We start from the raw sequence: 17,397 nt of genomic DNA on the forward strand, positions 1-17,397 counted from the left end.
ATTCGTCATTTCATCTTCTATATAGGCCTACCTACAGGCCTTCCGTGCCTGTAGTCGGCAATCGTGTTGGTAGGTTATCGAAGCCTCGATAGCTGAATGACATGATCGCTGACGACAGTCAACTTCTACGAGGAGCCTGAGGGCCTACCAAATATATTTTGTAATTGCAGTGCATTTAAGCATTATGCCGCTCCTTCTTGCCTAATTGTTAGACGAGGCTGAGCAAGCCATCAAAGCCCATGAAATCGAATATGGCAACACGTTTTACACATACCATGAGGACGGCATATTCAACAAGCATGAAAGACTTTTTGAAGGTAATCTCATATACTTAAAGCACTTTTTCTCTACTGCCTAATTTGTGATCTTGTGTTGAAAATGAACATTTTATACCTCGGATATTTTAGTGTAACCTTGATTGTGAAGTGTAACCTTGATTGTAAAATGTAGGCCTATGCTTGGTTGTTGTGCAATAAAAGTACATGTCAATAGTAGCTTATATGTTTTTATGCTGCAGTTTTATGAAGCCCTTTTTGGTTTGTTTTTGTACCATGTGATCTATGACATCACAGGCCCTACTTGAAGCAGAGTTGACACAATTTTCATCAGTTCACTAGCAACTCACACTGGATACACACCATCTACCTCTCAGCAATAAAGGATTACTCTCTATAGACACTCAACTCTTAAGCTTAATTTGACGAAGTGGATATTCGTGTATATACAGACATGCAGTGGACTACAATCAAGCTTATAGTGCAGCCTTGATTAGAAGATATACATGGGCTTCAGTGTACAAGCATTGGCATGCAATTGAAATGACATTAAAAATCATTGTATAAATTAATAACTACAATCAAGCAAGCAATAAATGTATCAAGCATCATATACATGCAGCAGTTAGTTCTCAATTGAGTGTTAGCAATCAAGTAAGGCTAAAAACCTACAACGTCTTCAGCCAATGAATCTAAAAGATCTGTACCATGTTTCTCATTTTTAAAATTTTATCTGCTTTATTTTAGCAAGGTGAAGATATTTGGAAAGGTAAGAACGTCATTCATGACAGTCAAGGCTATTTATGTATGTATGGCGATGAAAAAGAGTATGACGAAGAAAAAGAGTATGGCTGCATGTACGGCCCTGAAAGACAGCAAACCCAGAAGGAAAAGTACAAAGAACAGCGGAGGGTAAGTTACCGGTACACCAAGAATATTTTACTCAGCCTATTATAAGGGATATTTTTGGACAGTAAAACTCGGTCATTGTATGTCCAATATATTTGGACAGGGCTATCTTTCCATGTCTTTGCAAATGCACAGATAGTATATTATGGATTTTACATAAAGATGATAAATAATATTTATTACTTTTATATATTTTAATTTGTCTTATTTCTGAAATAGCTATCTTGTAACAAAAGCACGCGTGCTCATTTATATTCTTGTAAGCCCGAAATCAGAGAATGCAGTAAATATAAGTCTACACTACTGTGAGGGTTGCGACATGTCTAAGCTGTATTCGATACTTTGCTTTCGGTCTCACAATACATCAAAGTTCAAAAACATTTTCTCTTATTTTAATTCATCTACACTCTCATAGAAATTTGATAGAATTGCAAAGAAACAAGGACTTGATTGGAATGCTCAAATACCATATCCTTGACCCAATAGCCAGTGAAGTTTACGGCAATCTGTCTCATTTTTCTTGAGAATTTCTCATCCCGAGGCCTCACACATGCGCCAGATAGGATTATATCGCAGTTCACACCTTTGGTTAAACGCAGATGTAATATTTTATTTTACATTTAATATTTCACACCTAAAATTTGCAAAAACAATCATTAAAAGCAAGATAAAATGAATGCTTATTTTGGAGCCATGGCAACAAGGCCTTTGTTTGGACTCTTTTGCCAATTTGAATTTAGTTAGATTGTGCCCACAAATATAAATATGCTATACATGTGCATAAATTCATATATGTTGTCACATGGTGTCGCTATACATAATTTACGTATTGTTTATATTTTTAGTCACAGAATCCAACAAAGAGACCGCATCCTCAAGACAATACATCTGATAGTAACACGGAGGTACTCACTCACATAACCAGCAATAAAATTTTAGGCAAATCGTGCAATATTAATTATGGTTAAATGTGGAATTTCATTGGCAGGCGGATCTTCAAGCCATTTATAACCCTAGATTAGTAGCTAGCAAAACGTGAAGTTGTAGTAGGATAATGCAGAAGAACCCCTTGTGTAGGCAGGATTAAGTTTTAGAGACAAATTATTTGCTGCCAACTGCGATATTTGTTAAGTCGCCTGTTCACACCCAGCCAAACGTTCAATGCCTCGAGCATTCTGATTTATAGCTCAAGATAAGGAGGAAACGCAGTGCTTGCTCAGGACGGGTAGGAGTAAGAGCAGAGGCTATGCGAGCTTCCATAGATGTGGAGAGCATCTACGAAATGCCACAAACGACAGCATTATAGATGTAACTCAGAGACCTGATGTTACTTTCATACCTAACAGTCCGGTGAGTGATAATATTCAGTAACTCAGTTTTAAAATTAGAACCCTGTTGCATGATGCTTTCGTGTCACTTTAGTGTAAGTGCTCAGTGTCTGAATTGGAGAGAGTTGTGCGGCGATGCTCCCAAATCTTTGATTCCAGATTTGTAAAGCGTATCAAATCGCTGGCATGCGTTTTGCTCCAAATCAAATCACTTAGAAGGTTGACTGCTCAGCTTTCAAATAAAATGAAGTTTAAACCATCATCCACTATGTAATTGATGGTTTTAATTTGATTTAATTTACAAACTGGGTAATCCAGTTTTATGGTGCTTTGATGCCAATCTCATGATTGGTGATTTGATGTAATTTGCAAATCTCTAATCAGGATTTAGGAGCATCTCTGGAGTTGTTATCAACTCTTTGAGAAATTGATAACAAGGTGCCACAACACCATCCGATTCATAGACTGAGTACTTGGACTAATTTCGTTGTTGTCTTCTACAAGTCAACTCTATGGGCTAAGTTGGTTGAGCAATGTAGGATCGGAGAAGATATATGAAGCCAGGAAATAATTGTGAAATAAAACTACTGTAAAAACAGTAATAAAGTCAGGAACTAGCAAAAGCAGATTTGCCCGGTTCTTTGAGATCGCCAAATTAACTTCCAGCAAATCACAATGTCCAATGTAACTTTCCAATCTACTTCATTAAATTAACACATAATATTCCTGTCAAAGTCAAAAATCGTCGCAAATAATGCCACTTGAATACTGCATTCACAGTACTTTACGAGTTCAAGGAGATGTAAATACACATGCTATGATTGTTTTTATTTTAGATCAAGGATCTCCAAGAGGAGTTTGCAGGGAGTAAGAAATGACAGAGCAAAAATTCTTCCTGAGGCTTTCTAATACATGCAATATCTAGATAGGCATAGAACAAGTTTGTTCCCTATAGCTGTGGGTGAACTGGCCATGAAGGGAGGGCACGCCAGAGGGCATCTGGCGTGCCCTCCACCTCATTGCCAATTCATCTGCAGCCATAGAGAACAAACTTGTTCTAGATAGGAATACTTTTATATGCAAAAACTCGAACTGTTTCAGCTTGTACTGTGCTCAATTTTGAGTGAATATATTGATCAAATTAAAACATACCTGCATACATAAAACATTCAGGATTTTCAATACTGATTTTTTTTAAATAACCCAGACTTGTATTCACTTATTTTCACATATCTAGATGTAGTATATGTAGCTCATTTCTACTGTGTTATTCTGTTCTCATTTGTGCTTGTTAAAGGCCTTTTATGGCTTTGGTGCTGATGTGGTAGTAATTAAGTTATGTGCAGCATTTTTTTATATCAAATAAAGTAAAATGATTAAACTTTACAATTTATCATGATAGGTTCGTCCGATAACTGAAACAACCTACTTCCCATCATTGTTCCAGTGGTCCATCACCAGACATTTTGTCATTGCGCATCGACTTTTCAAACAATGTATGTTGTACAACGTCAGCAATGCCAATAGACATACATCATGCTAAAGGTTTGTGTGTGCTGTCCTCTGATTTTCCAGAATTGGCTACATTGTGCTTGTGGAGGTAACGGGAAAGCTGCTAACAATGATGCACAACAATTGCCACATGCATTATTTATATTGAAACAAAAAAATACATCATCATGCCAACAGTAAGAAAATATTTTTTGCCCAACAAATCAAGAAAAAATTTTTGGTTGCACAATGCTGTACATAAATAATAAATATATAAGCAAATTGACAAATGAATACCTACAGAGTGCGGTCATGTTCAAAATCTAAATAAAGTTAGTTGTTGGAGAAGTCGGTGTTTGCAGTAAAGATACGATAGACTAATGTCTTCTGTTGCCTTTTCACAATTTTTGTCTTACGATACGCTAACATACATAGTTACACTAAAATGAAATAGAATCTTCTTTAGCTCTCAGAATGATAGCAAAGTAGACAATTGTTTCAATGTGAATTTTATTTGGTTAGAACATAATCACAAATATTCAATAACTTATGTAATAGCTACCGCGTTACCTACATGTAAGTGCAATCATATTACAACGTATGTAAGATATTTTTCATACACACTGTATATACGAATACAGAATAATTAATGATGTATTTTTGAGAAGATTTTTTTCCGTTTCGTGAGCATGTTACTATTTCGTCTTAACACGACAAAACTACGATAAACAACTATGTGAGTACGTTATGCTAGTTTGATGAAAGGTCTCATATTTTTGATTAAAGATTTGTCTAAAACGATGTTTATGCTTTATTTTGTTACAAAAATAAAAAGATTACAAACTCAATTTCTAACCGACTAAACATTGGCACTTGCTTAAAACCTCGTCGCTTAGTGCCGACAAAACATTTGCATTTCCGGATTAAGCTCCACCTCTACAAAACGACCCAGAAACTGACCATGTTTTGAGCCACTGCAATTATACCTGACCCAAACAACTACAACATTTATAGTGTCAGGGTTTGAAGCAATAGATGACCAAAAGTCAAAAGAAATAATAAATTGTGGGATCACCTAATACCACAACTGCTGCAAAACATTGCAGTAAGCACTGTGATGCATCAATAAGCAGACATGAAATATATGGCAATTGCTATGCTGCTGGAATTATCAAGCATGGGAGTTGTCCAACTATCACAGCTGATGCGATGTGAATATATGGGACATCAGTTCGATTGGGAGTTGTCCAACCATCACAGCTGATGCAATGTGAATATATGGGACATCAGTTCGATTGGGAGTTGTCTGATCATTATAATGAAAAGCTTAATGAATGAATAACAGCATAAAATTGTTACTAAATAAAGATTATTATTGATCAACACCACTTAATATGAAAGAGACTAACTGGCTACAACAATTATTAATAGATATTCAGCGAAGCAAACAACTCTACAGAGTATCAGGCAAAAATGGAGGTATATCGCCAATATTACAGGAGCCAGCCAAATTTATGACTTGTTGGAGCGAAGAAGCAGCCGGCATGCACCAGATCAGCAACCGGCCATCAGTGAAAGAACCATTTGCAACACTTTATTTAGTATATTTAGTTATACCTTATAACATCATTATAGTCTAGAAAATGTTGTATTGTAGAGCAGTAGAAAAATATAGCATAATTATTCATTAACTCAGATATTGTATTTTATGAGAAAATATTGACGAAATGGTTGTAAAAAGAATGGCATACCCTAGGACACTTATGTATTCGTGGCATCTAACTTTCGCGTTTTCGCGGTGTAATCCTTTCGCGAAAATTTAATGAGCGAAACTAAACTATCATAACGAACGAGCGAAAACGCGAAGTTAAATAGCTTTGTTCATTGATATCTACAATAAAATCGTAATATTAGAAATGCAGGCAACTTTCGTCTGTGGTTAGGATAAATGGGAAATTTCTGGTAAACTCATTATAGCTAATACGCCAACTGAGCAGCATGGCAAAGCAATATCAGTTTAGTCACCGAATTTGTAACTGGTGAGAATGAAAGTCTGGTAGGTGAAGTCGTAAAATTGAAGAATAATTATTGCAGTGATGAATTTTATTACCATCCAAAAACAATATCAACCCTCATCAGGTCTAACCACATTATCTCTTTCACTGCCAATCATGTACAAATTCGTTACCGGCCTAGTGCCAGCCATTTTACCGAAATTGCCGATATTGCTTCATGATATGTATACAGTATTTTTCAAGTTCTACTTTAATTATCTGTATAATCACGAAAATCTAAACTGGCTATTATGTCATCATCAACTAATTACCTGTTTTATGACTCGCGCGGGGTAGTTAATGAACTCACAGAAAAATGTTCGTTTTTAGATTAGAAATTCTCAAACAAAAGTTTAAAATTGCTTCGTTGTTTTAGGCTGATTTTATAGAGAAATCTTCGGACAACACAGTCAATTTCATAAAACACTTAAAGACCGTGGGTTATGTGGTCAACAAATAATAAAATCAGGTTACCAGACAATTGCTGAGAAAGTCAGAAAATGCGTTTATGTCAGTGACCCCTAGAAAACGCATAAATGCGTTTATGGCAACGTAAGGGTTATACAGTTTTGGTTGTGAAGTTGGTTGTTACCTATCTATTTTCTTCTTCTTGGGATTAGAGTGTGAAAGTCACGGCAGGAGGGACCTAGACGTCACTGATAGTCTAAGAAACAAATGGCAGCAAGTGATCAAATTGAATTGTCGACCTCACCCACACATTTCAACCTATGGTTTACAAATACGAACTATTCCCAAATTGAATTTTTTTCTTATTAGTGAACTGGACCTGAGGAATGTAATGTTTTTTCCACTGCATTTATTTTCACACCACTATATTTTCGCACTCATCAGAGCCACGAAATTAAGTTGCAGCGAAATTTAACTCTGTGTGCTACTCACGAAACTAAATACTAGCGAAATATAAGTGTCCTAGGGTAATATGATAATAGTTTCTCTTGCTTCATATAAGTTAGCTAGCTAGTAGCGTCTTAGGACGAGGATTACTGTAAAATTAATTTTATAATGCTGCCATTGTTAGTTTTTGAGTTATGGCCAGTTTTGTACAATTTGTTACCAGACTTTGAATATTTTTCACTTTTCATTCGCTTGTCGTCATGGAATCCCAACCACAGTAAGGAATTTTAGCTCACCGCAAGGAATCTGAAATAGAAATTACACAAAAGCTTACGCAAAGACCGCAAGTAAAACACAACCAACCAATGACATTCGACAATGGCTCAAGGACAAGTATAAAAGAGGGGCAAAATCAAGGGAAGAGGGGGAGAAGCTGGCAGCGAGCCAGACGGCAAAGGGGACCCGCAAAGGAGAAGCTGGCAGCGAGCCAGACGGCAAAGGGGAGCCGGCAAAGGAGAAGCTGGCAGCGAGCCAGACGGCAAAGGGAGCCGCAAAGGAGAAGCTGGCAGCGAGCCAGACGGCAAAGGGGAGCCGGCAAAGGAGATGCTGGCAGCGAGCCAGACGGCAAAGGGGAGCCGCAAAGGAGAAGCTGGCAGCGAGCCAGACGGCAAAGGGGCGCCGCAAGGAAGAGCCAAGATAGGAGAATTAACATAAGCCCAAGATAGCCAAGGAGCCAGCAGCAACCAGCTCGCCGAGGATAGACTCAACAAACACGATTCACCAAAAAAGAGGCGGCAAGCCAGGAAGCCATAAAGCCCTGAGAGAAGAGAGCTAACTCAGCCGCCCCTGTTTACAGTAAAAGCTACTACTACACGCCTAACAGATGCGTACTCATTTAACCTAGTAAGCCCATAACAAATAGGGCTAAGTGTATAAGCATATTGTTATTTTTGCTTGAGCTAGTAAGCCTTGACAGAATAATTGTTATTTTGATCTTTGAAGAAAAATAGAGTTCAAAGACACTTAGAAACAAACCACTGGCGTGTTATTGTCAATTATAAGATAATTACCTGCAGATAGTTGCCCACAAGAGATAGTAGGCTTCATAATCTCAATAATACTTGATACTTGGGCTCATCGATACAGCAACGCCTTACTGTCAAAACAAATTGCAAGGATAACTATAGTAGGGCCCATCTCCATTGATTGAGTTGCTATTTCAATTTTGCTTTATAGTAACGGTCTGATTTTTGTGGGGCAGAAGTGCCACTTTGTCTGCGGTCAAAATTTGTCTTGGGAGAAATTGAACTCAAGGTCCAGAGGCTAACCATTACACATAGAACCATAAAACCATAGAACATTGTAGTATTTCACTCAAAGGAAACTCACACAAACAGTACATTTCATACTGTTATTTAAATGTCAAATTATCATTATTAGCCTACTTTTTATATTCATTATTATAATAAATTTAAAATAAACATAATTAGTAAAAAAATTAAATTATTTAAAATTTCTCCCTTGACAATAGGCTTTCCGTTTCTATCGAGCGCACATACATCGCGTGTGCAGACTGGAGATTATATAAGATCGTTAGGTAGCATTAATTATTTCACTGAATGGAGAGTGTAAGGATATCAGTGAGGCGTGAATTTTCACGTCATGTTAGCGTTGTCATGTTAGTGCCATCTTAAATGTTAACATTCAACAGAATTCACATTGCAGCTATTTGGTATCACAAGAATAACCATGTCTTACCCTGCTGTGTTGTAAGTTCATAATTCATGAAAATGTGATTACAAGCTCTTAAAAGCTCAAAGACGAACATTTAATCACAGACATCACAAAAATGTCGTAGTTTGGAATCTCTTGATTTCGATGATGTTATCACACAATGTAGTTGTTGTTTTGATGTGAGAGGTTATCAGATGAAATTTTAGGCTAATAAAAGGCTCAATATAAAACATCTTGTAGCACTAGTTTATGAAAAACACTTCGGGTTCTACCGGAAAGCCCTATCACAAATAGATGCAGTTTACAGTTTCATTTCAGCCTGATCTGATCGTCTATTCGTAATCTGATCATGTGACCCCTGCATTCTGCCATATAGCGCGAACCATTTTTTACTATAACAGATGCCCAGCAGGCTGCTCACGTTTATCAGAAGATGATATACACTCCTTCAAGCTAAGGTTAAAAAGTTGAATAAACTTTTACAGTAGGTTTTGATATATTTGTGCTCAAAGTGACAGCATTGCAATGATGATGAAGAAGAGGCATTTGGACAATAGACATTGCTCTATTGAATGCGTGAAGTATATTTGTAAAACTATTTCGACAAATGAGGTGGCATGAAAGCGTAAACAGAAACCATTGTGTTCTGCTAGGCCCCATTTGAGCTGCTTTGGAAGGGATTTCCAATATACAGCGTTTTCGCGATGGCTGCAATTAACTGTTTGTTTTTGAGCTTTTAAGACCTTGTAGGGACACTCCCACATATGTTGCACCTACAACATAGCAAAGTAAGACATGGTGATTGTGTTGATGCCAAATGACTGTAATGTGAATTTTGTTGAAAATCAACCTGTAAATGAGTCACGTTTCTTGCCGTTTAGTAAAAGCCTACCTGAATTTATTCTTGCCACTCTCAGGGCTGTATTCCCTGGTGGTAAGCTGGGGCGGCAAGTGTTGGACAACTATGTTATGAACATCTGGGGGTTTGGCGGCGGTGTTAGCCTCAACGAGGTTCGGTGCGGCACCACGAAGCTCTGGAAATTTCAAGCATCAACAACTCTCAAAGTATACATAAATGCAATTCATTGTAAGCATCAAAATCTATATTAATATATTGTTTATGGTTCATGGAAAGCAAAACTCTTTCTTTATTCAACGAACGATAATAAACTTATTACATAAAACTCCTGCCCTTACAGACTTTTGCAAGGGAAATTGACAGCACAGGAGATATTACTTTTTTGTTGGAATAGCTCATGTTCTTTCAATGTGTCCATGGGGGAAATCTTTCACAACTGATTCTGTATCTATTTCAACATCTTTATATATGTGAAAAATTAGAAAATTATTTATACGAGCCTCCCCTAGTGCTCCTCATCGATATTTTGATTTGGTTATGTTATGATAAGGAAAATGCAAGTTTGGGGGTCTTCTTAACACCCCCACCATAAACAATAAAGTTCAGTTTCCGCATCTTAACAAAGTCTCACAAGATCACTCATTTGGCGAAATTGCTGCGGAGACAATATAGACCGCTAGTTGCTCGTAAATTAGTTGTGGGAAATTCCAAGTGAGTAAGCTTAGACTGCAATCTTTAGTACTTATCCAGCAAAAATCGCTAGATGTTTGGGGCGGCTCAGCCAACAAGCCACCCCAGAGAATATGGCTCTGGCCACACGTACCAGTATAATTTTCTAACAATTTGTAAGGTAATTAGCAGTACGGCTGGCTTACCTAACAAATAGTAGCAACTTAAAAATGTTGGTAATTGTAATTTTTCGTTCTGGTTTTATGATCTTTTAATAATATTTAAAAACTTCTGTTATGATTTCACACATTAAGACCTGCAGTAGTGATAAATTATATATGTGGAGATTTCTTTTGCAGATTTGGAAAAAAGTGTTGTGAGGTTATAATGTCACTTAGTGAAATATTCATAGTATAAATTTAAGCATAATTCTTTAGTGTTTCTAATGAGCAAAAGACAATAATGCAACATGAATTAAATACGAAAAACAACTTTTTTAATTATTTTAACCAATAGCGTTTGTCTGTGTTAATTTTTCTCTGTATGTATAACCAAACATACTCTAAAATTCTATTTCTAGGTTTTAGATGAGGTTTAGGTTCATAGATACTGTTGAGAAAAAATAGCTGGTACTTTTAAGTAAAAAATTCTCAAGGAGAGTTAAAGTTGTGTATATCTTATTCTTATTCTTAGATAGAGCAAAACATTTTGAAAACTGGTAATTAATTTGAATTTAAGTTATATGACAACAATCAAAGAAATGCTACTGAATTTTAATTAAAAAAGAAATAATAAAATAGTTGTATTTTAGCAGTTCTGTTTTTGTGTGCGGTAGGACTTCTAACCGAGTCTCTCATAAAACAAATAAATGCTTTGAACTCTCAAAGTGGCTCCTTTTGCCAAGCAAAGAAATATTTTTCCAGGCTCTAATACTGTCAATGTAGTCTAGGGATTTCTGTAAGATCGATTAAATATCTATAATTCTGACACTAGTTGTCTTCGCGTGTTTATATGAACGCTCAACTCTCAGTTTAGTAGTTGTCTTGCCTCGCTTGGTCACTAAAGTTCGCTTTTCCATAGTATGAAGAGAAGTTTCCGTTTTTTCATGCCTAGTTCCTAGCCTTTCCTGGACACCAATGACGACTTTTGTGTGCAATCTTGAATATTGTTGTATCAGCAGCATATTGGCCTACTTGGCCTGGCCTGGCCTACTGGTTTTGATATAATGGATATTTAACAGTAATAATTATAATAATCCTCACCTGCGCAACAAATTATTGTAAAAAATTGTCCAAACAGTTCGTAGCATATAATGAGCATCTAAATAATATGGTCACAATTAGAATTGCTTCAAAAGTTAGTGTAGTATTTGTACTCTGCCACTTGGACTGTTTGGTCTGTTTTCTCCTCATTTCATCTCATTTATTCACTTTCATATGCTCATTTTATACTAACCTTTTTGGTATTATTTGTTGAAGAATAATCTACTTCACGTGACTTTTTGTCAGCGTTGTACAAGCTATTTACAAACGCTGACTAAGCATAGTGCAGCCCTTTTGCTGTCGTTGAGCTAATTACCTCTTTTAGGGAAGACCATGATGTCTTGAAAACAGTCATTTTACCAAGTGTATAAATTATATAAATGGCTCTATTTCTTTTGTTGTTAGTGTTTAAGATCTAGAAAAAACCTCTAGAGTATATATTTTACTCAATACTTTCTGTTTTATTAAACATGGAAAAAATATTAAAACTTATTTTTCAGAGGCTCCGATTACTTCTAGAACCCAGCTATCTGAGAACATCCGTGATTAAATGAAATGTCATGGAAACTTAGTTAACAGGTCTGGTTATGTGTGCTAAATTTATAGAGTGCCACCTTTACATAGCTAGTGCAAAGTACTAATGAAATGTGTATAAAATATAAAAACTAAGTTTAAACGAAAGTGGATAGACAAAATTATCATAAAATAAAAATACTAAAATTTAAGCTCAAGCAATGTAAATCTTATTTGTATGACATTTGTCATACAAATAAGATTTGCCATTCTTTAACGCAGGTGTTGGAGCAGCAGTCTCCTGAGCCAAAGGTCGCAAGTTTGAATCTCCTGCAAGGTTATTCCTTTTACATCAGTATCAAAACAGATCTCAACTGTCAAATCTTCCAACAATGCGTCAGAGGTGAAGCTGTTAGAGCGTTGATTTAGTGAACTAAAGGCTGCGAGTTCAAAACCCCGAAGGGTAATCATTTTTGAACAACTACTAGGAAACTGCGACTGTTCAACTTGTCCGATAATGGGCCAAGTACCCACAAGAAAATATGCTATGTGTACAACTTTGGTGATTGTGATTGGCAGTCAGGATTGCTTTCTATACGACTGCGCTGTACAAACTCGTATTGTAGTCTGGGGATGAATGCATGGAGGCTCTTACTGCTTTGAATGGCTATTCTGTTCTCATGTCTCTCCTTACGTTGTATAGACAATACATTGTTGGGTTATGTTAAATCTGATCAAGATTATAAATAAACTAGCTGTGCTACCCAGCTTTGCCTGGGTAGTAGAAGAGCATTTGAACAGAAAATTGGATTTGTATTTAACATATAACAACATTAGCCATTTTAACTTTCAAACTAAGTATTACGAGAAAAATGGTTTGTCTTATAAACAATGAAAAGTAGTGAGAGTTTTTCGCTATTAGCCTGCCCGCTACTAGCCAGTACGTTTAATAATGTGAGCAAACAGCTTCTCGTAACGTTATGCTATGACCAGCGTCGTACGCAAAGCAGGTAGGTACTTGCTCTAGTATATTGACTTAGATTGGCAAGCTAGCAATTCAATCTCTGTAGTATTAATAGTGGGTTGGGCGACTAACTAGCAAACAGCATTGTCTTAGATCGAATCATCTTGGGGATAGAATCTTTATTCCAAAATTTTAAAACCTATAGCCAGAACGACAGTTGTCCTCATAGGCATAGTAGTTCATGGTTTCAATGCCAAAGTAGGCATTGCTTTTTTCAGAACAGTTACTGATGTCTGACATATGTCTCAAAGGTTAGTGTGTGCTTCTTTTGTTCTTTAGCTTTGTGATGAACTCTGCCTTTTTCTTGCTCTACTGGTCACCATGCTACACACAGACCCGCCAGTGATGACTTAGTAAGCTGACTTATAATTGTTACTGAGCCTTGCTGGCATTGTCCTGTTCTTTTTGGCAGCCTTCCATTGCAATATTGCATATAAATTTGCATTTACACCAGCTGATTTGCCAACATAAGTTTCGGTGTCGATACCTGAACGATTTTACTGAAGTTATTGGTCCATTTTACCCTTCAAACTGAGGCGAGTTTAGACCCATGGGCGACTTTACCATTTTTTTGCAGGATTGGATAACTTAAACATTTTTAGTGAGTCATGATTTTCATTTTGTCATAAAAACTATGACATCACTGAAATTGATGCTATACCCACTGGTTATAGATAATGCATTGCTAAGTATAATTATGTGCTATTCTCTGGATTCTATTTAAAGCCTGATTTTATTGTAGTTCACCTACTGCTAAACTGCAAAGGTAATAGAATACTGTTAGTTTTGATTTAGCAGGTTTGTAGCGAGGAATTATTTCAAGGTCACTACGCGGCCGTCTACATCGTGTCAGAGTCTAAGTCAAACACTTTTCATCTTTTACATCCCCAGTACATTTTCAGCTTGGTCAGCATTCTTAGAGTTTGTGACAAAAATTGAGCCTGTAGCCTATTTTAGATTATAATTAACTACTACAAGGGTTTTTAAGGCCTACCAACTGAATAACTAGCTGCTATTTTCCAGCCATAAATTACATGAACCTGAGAGCACAACAGCTGACCTTTGACATCACAATTCACTCTGTAGTATAGATACTGGATTTGATAGTTTGTACCTTTTGGTTGTAATATAAAATATGAAAATATTTTAAAATACAAAATGTATGTTTTTTAACATTTTAAAATATAAAATACCATATGTATGCTTGTTTGAATACTATATTTATATGTTTAAAATCTCAATAGGTAGACTTGATGAAAAAAGTTATGAATGAAAAGGGATTAAGAAAACCTCAATAATACATTTAATGTCCAAACATTTCATTTTGAATAAATGACCAACTCTTCTCCAAGTTCAGAAAGATGAGTATTTAAATCTACATGTATGTCAAATGTAAAAGTTGGACTCGCCAAATGCAAATGTTTAACAATGATAGACGCAAGCGTAAACATTGCTCATTATATAGTAGCAAATAAGCTTGCAGCTATCGATGAGAGACAAGATAGAGAATCAGCAGCGAGGGAATCAAACTTAGAGGTTCAGAATACTACCAGCTGCACCACTCGACCACATTTCCACATTTAAAAATACTTGCGCACCTAATTATTACACATGAAAATCTCTTACAGCTCATGAACATAAGTACATACGTACGTAACAAATCACCTCCTTTCTACCACTAAATCTCTCAGTAAGTAGATTCAACATCCTTATGAACATCTTCTGTTAGCATTGTTTGAACCAGCTCAAGCAATTTACAGCAATTAACAAAACAATGTAAACAAGGGAGATAAATGCATTATTGTTCATACTACAAGGGGATTACTATGAAGTATGATGTTTTTGGTACTCGCCTCAAAATCAGAAACAGGCATGAAACAATGGTCACAAACTGGTACATCGGCAGTCCCATGCACCATGAGAGGTTGTCACATGTAATAAGCATGTGTACAATTATTCCAGAATACAATCAAGTGGTCGAGTAGCACAGATGGTAGCAAGATTAGTTGGGAAGCTGAACATCTAGTTTCTGATGCCGTGTGATGAATCATTTTTCCTAACGCTCTCAGCATGGCTTTGAAAAGACACAGACAACTCTTATTATAGTAAATATTGAATTGTTGACAATACTAAACAGTTCTCATTTCAATCACTTTAAACCCTAGAATCTATTTTCATTCCTTCACAACCTCATTATATAAATACTACATATTCACTGCTTATATTTCCCCATGATCTTAATTTATTTCTGCACAGTCCTGCCACCAGTGATAGCTGACAAGTATCAACAGGTACATATATTATAGTAATAACTGTAGGTGGGCAGGCATCCTCACACGCGGCTTTGGTCTACAAAGAAAAAAAACCACTAAAGAATTTCTGTCAAGGTTTGATTTAACGGGAGTTGTCAGCTCGTGTTTTAGATATAGCAACCAAAGACAATTTCATTAGTGTTAAAAATCAGAGATGAACTTGGACAAAATTTTAGGGGTTTTCATCTAAAAGCGATATAATTGTTCATTTGAATTGTTGTTAATGTTTTAAGTGATCTGACTGCCAGGATATTCCATTATTAAAATTGACAAAATTTGATGGCGGTAAAAATGTGCATGGCTAATTTCTCATCGTTTATATGGCAGCAGCGAGCTTGTACTGTCTCAGAAGATGCAATCACACTCAATCTAAATCTAATTGATTGTCTCAATCATACAATACTCTGCAAGTTGAGAAAATTTAAACTACATTTCACCCCTTTTTAAACATTTTCAGTTGGCCAAAAATAGATTTTCGATATTTATTGACCAGTCAAGATTTAGGTTAATTTTTTTGTGATAATCGGTTGGGTAAAAACAAAAAAATTTCTGGCAACAAATTATTGTTAGGATGAAATCTTCTGGGTCTAAACTTTAATTTCAATTTACTAAAATATATCTACTAGTAAACTTTACTGTTAATAATTAGTGAGTATTAGTGAAGAGCTGGTAAATTAGAATAAAGACTAAACTATTACAAAAAGAAACTACCTGAGGTTATCTTAAGGGTGAATACTGTGAGTAAAATCTTACAATGTTATCAGACACGGCTTGTCATGCTTTACTTCCTGTTCTTTATAAAAATATTGTAGCTAATATTTCATATTATTTATTGTTACTCGTTGTGTCTAAATACAGTAAGTTGATAATTTAAGTTCTACGAGAGCTCTCAGCCAGCAAAGAGATAAGGACATAGAGCAAAAGCTTTAAAAGATATGCACAAAATAAATCTATGGGCATCGACTATCGAGGAGATAACTTCAGCTATTCATACCCTCATTATTTTTCATTTGGTTGGGATGTGTTTTGGGAACACCATGATGTACTTATAGGTAACTTCAAAAACTTTTGACTTTATTTTCGCAACATTTGATGGATTATTATTACATAACTTGGTAAATCATCTAGTGATCATATTTTGTGTTGACCCAGCCCAACTGTCAAAATTGGAAAGTCAAGGTGGCCCACTGGTTGAAAAAGTTTACCAACCGTTGCGCTGAAGAATCATATTTTTAAGACAGCGGCCACTCATTCCTGCTGGTAAAATATATCTACATGAATGTGTATTCCATTATCTTTACTATAATAAGAGCCAGGTTCACCTGTGTGTCTGTATGTCTGAAGTCTTGCTAAAATGTTACAGAAAAGAAATGCTTTCACCAGGATTTGAACTCACACCCTTAAGCTTGGCTACCCAGTGCATTATTACCTGCACTAATTGACTGCCCTAGCATAACTAGTTATTATCCTTGATGATCCCATATGACAATAACTAGTCACATTGCTATGATAGTTTACTGTTCTAGTACACACAGATCCGGTGGTAAAAGCTGGTTAGTAAAAAGAGTTACTTTCTGTCACAGGTTTTCCACTAACTTGCATAGATGTGCGCATTGTAGAAATCTTAAAAGAGTCAACCCAGGGATAGTTTGTTAAAGTGGAAAATGATTTTTCAGCGAGTTGAAATTTTAAATAAATAAAATATATTAATAATAAAGAGCTCAAATAACTTACCAAATCATTAAATTTTAATATTAATTTTTAAAGCATATTTTTATAACATAACTCTGAATGCAATAAAAAGAATAATATAGCTTGTGAAGACAATTACTAGAAAATAAAAACAAAAGCCCTTGTTCAGAAATTGGAAGCTAAAAACGACCTTTGGAGCTAATTCGGTATAATAAAGTGAATAAAGTCTCAGCTGCTATCCTGCTATGATAACATGAACACATGAAACACTTATATATAATATGAATACCTACTAGCATTTACTAGTAGATATTCATACTCAAAAATACCCAGGATATTCCAGAATATCCTGGGTATCTAGAGTATGGTAACAGATTATACAGTATTATGATGGAGCACAGAGAAAGAGGGTAAATTGAT

General features: G+C 35.8%; 1 long non-coding RNA gene across 1 annotated transcript; it reads left to right on the forward strand.

Annotated features, from left to right (window-relative positions):
• The first annotated feature begins 1,112 nt into the window (after positions 1-1,112).
• Positions 1,113-2,429, forward strand: LOC137398486 (uncharacterized). The gene is made up of 3 exons (XR_010978941.1): positions 1,113-1,187; positions 2,030-2,089; positions 2,371-2,429. It is a non-coding gene; the product is annotated as an uncharacterized lncRNA (long non-coding RNA).
• Positions 2,430-17,397: the final 14,968 nt, after the last annotated feature.

Source organism: Watersipora subatra, chromosome 6 (genome assembly GCF_963576615.1).
Source record: "Watersipora subatra chromosome 6, tzWatSuba1.1, whole genome shotgun sequence".
Lineage (NCBI taxonomy): Eukaryota > Metazoa > Bryozoa > Gymnolaemata > Cheilostomatida > Watersiporidae > Watersipora > Watersipora subatra.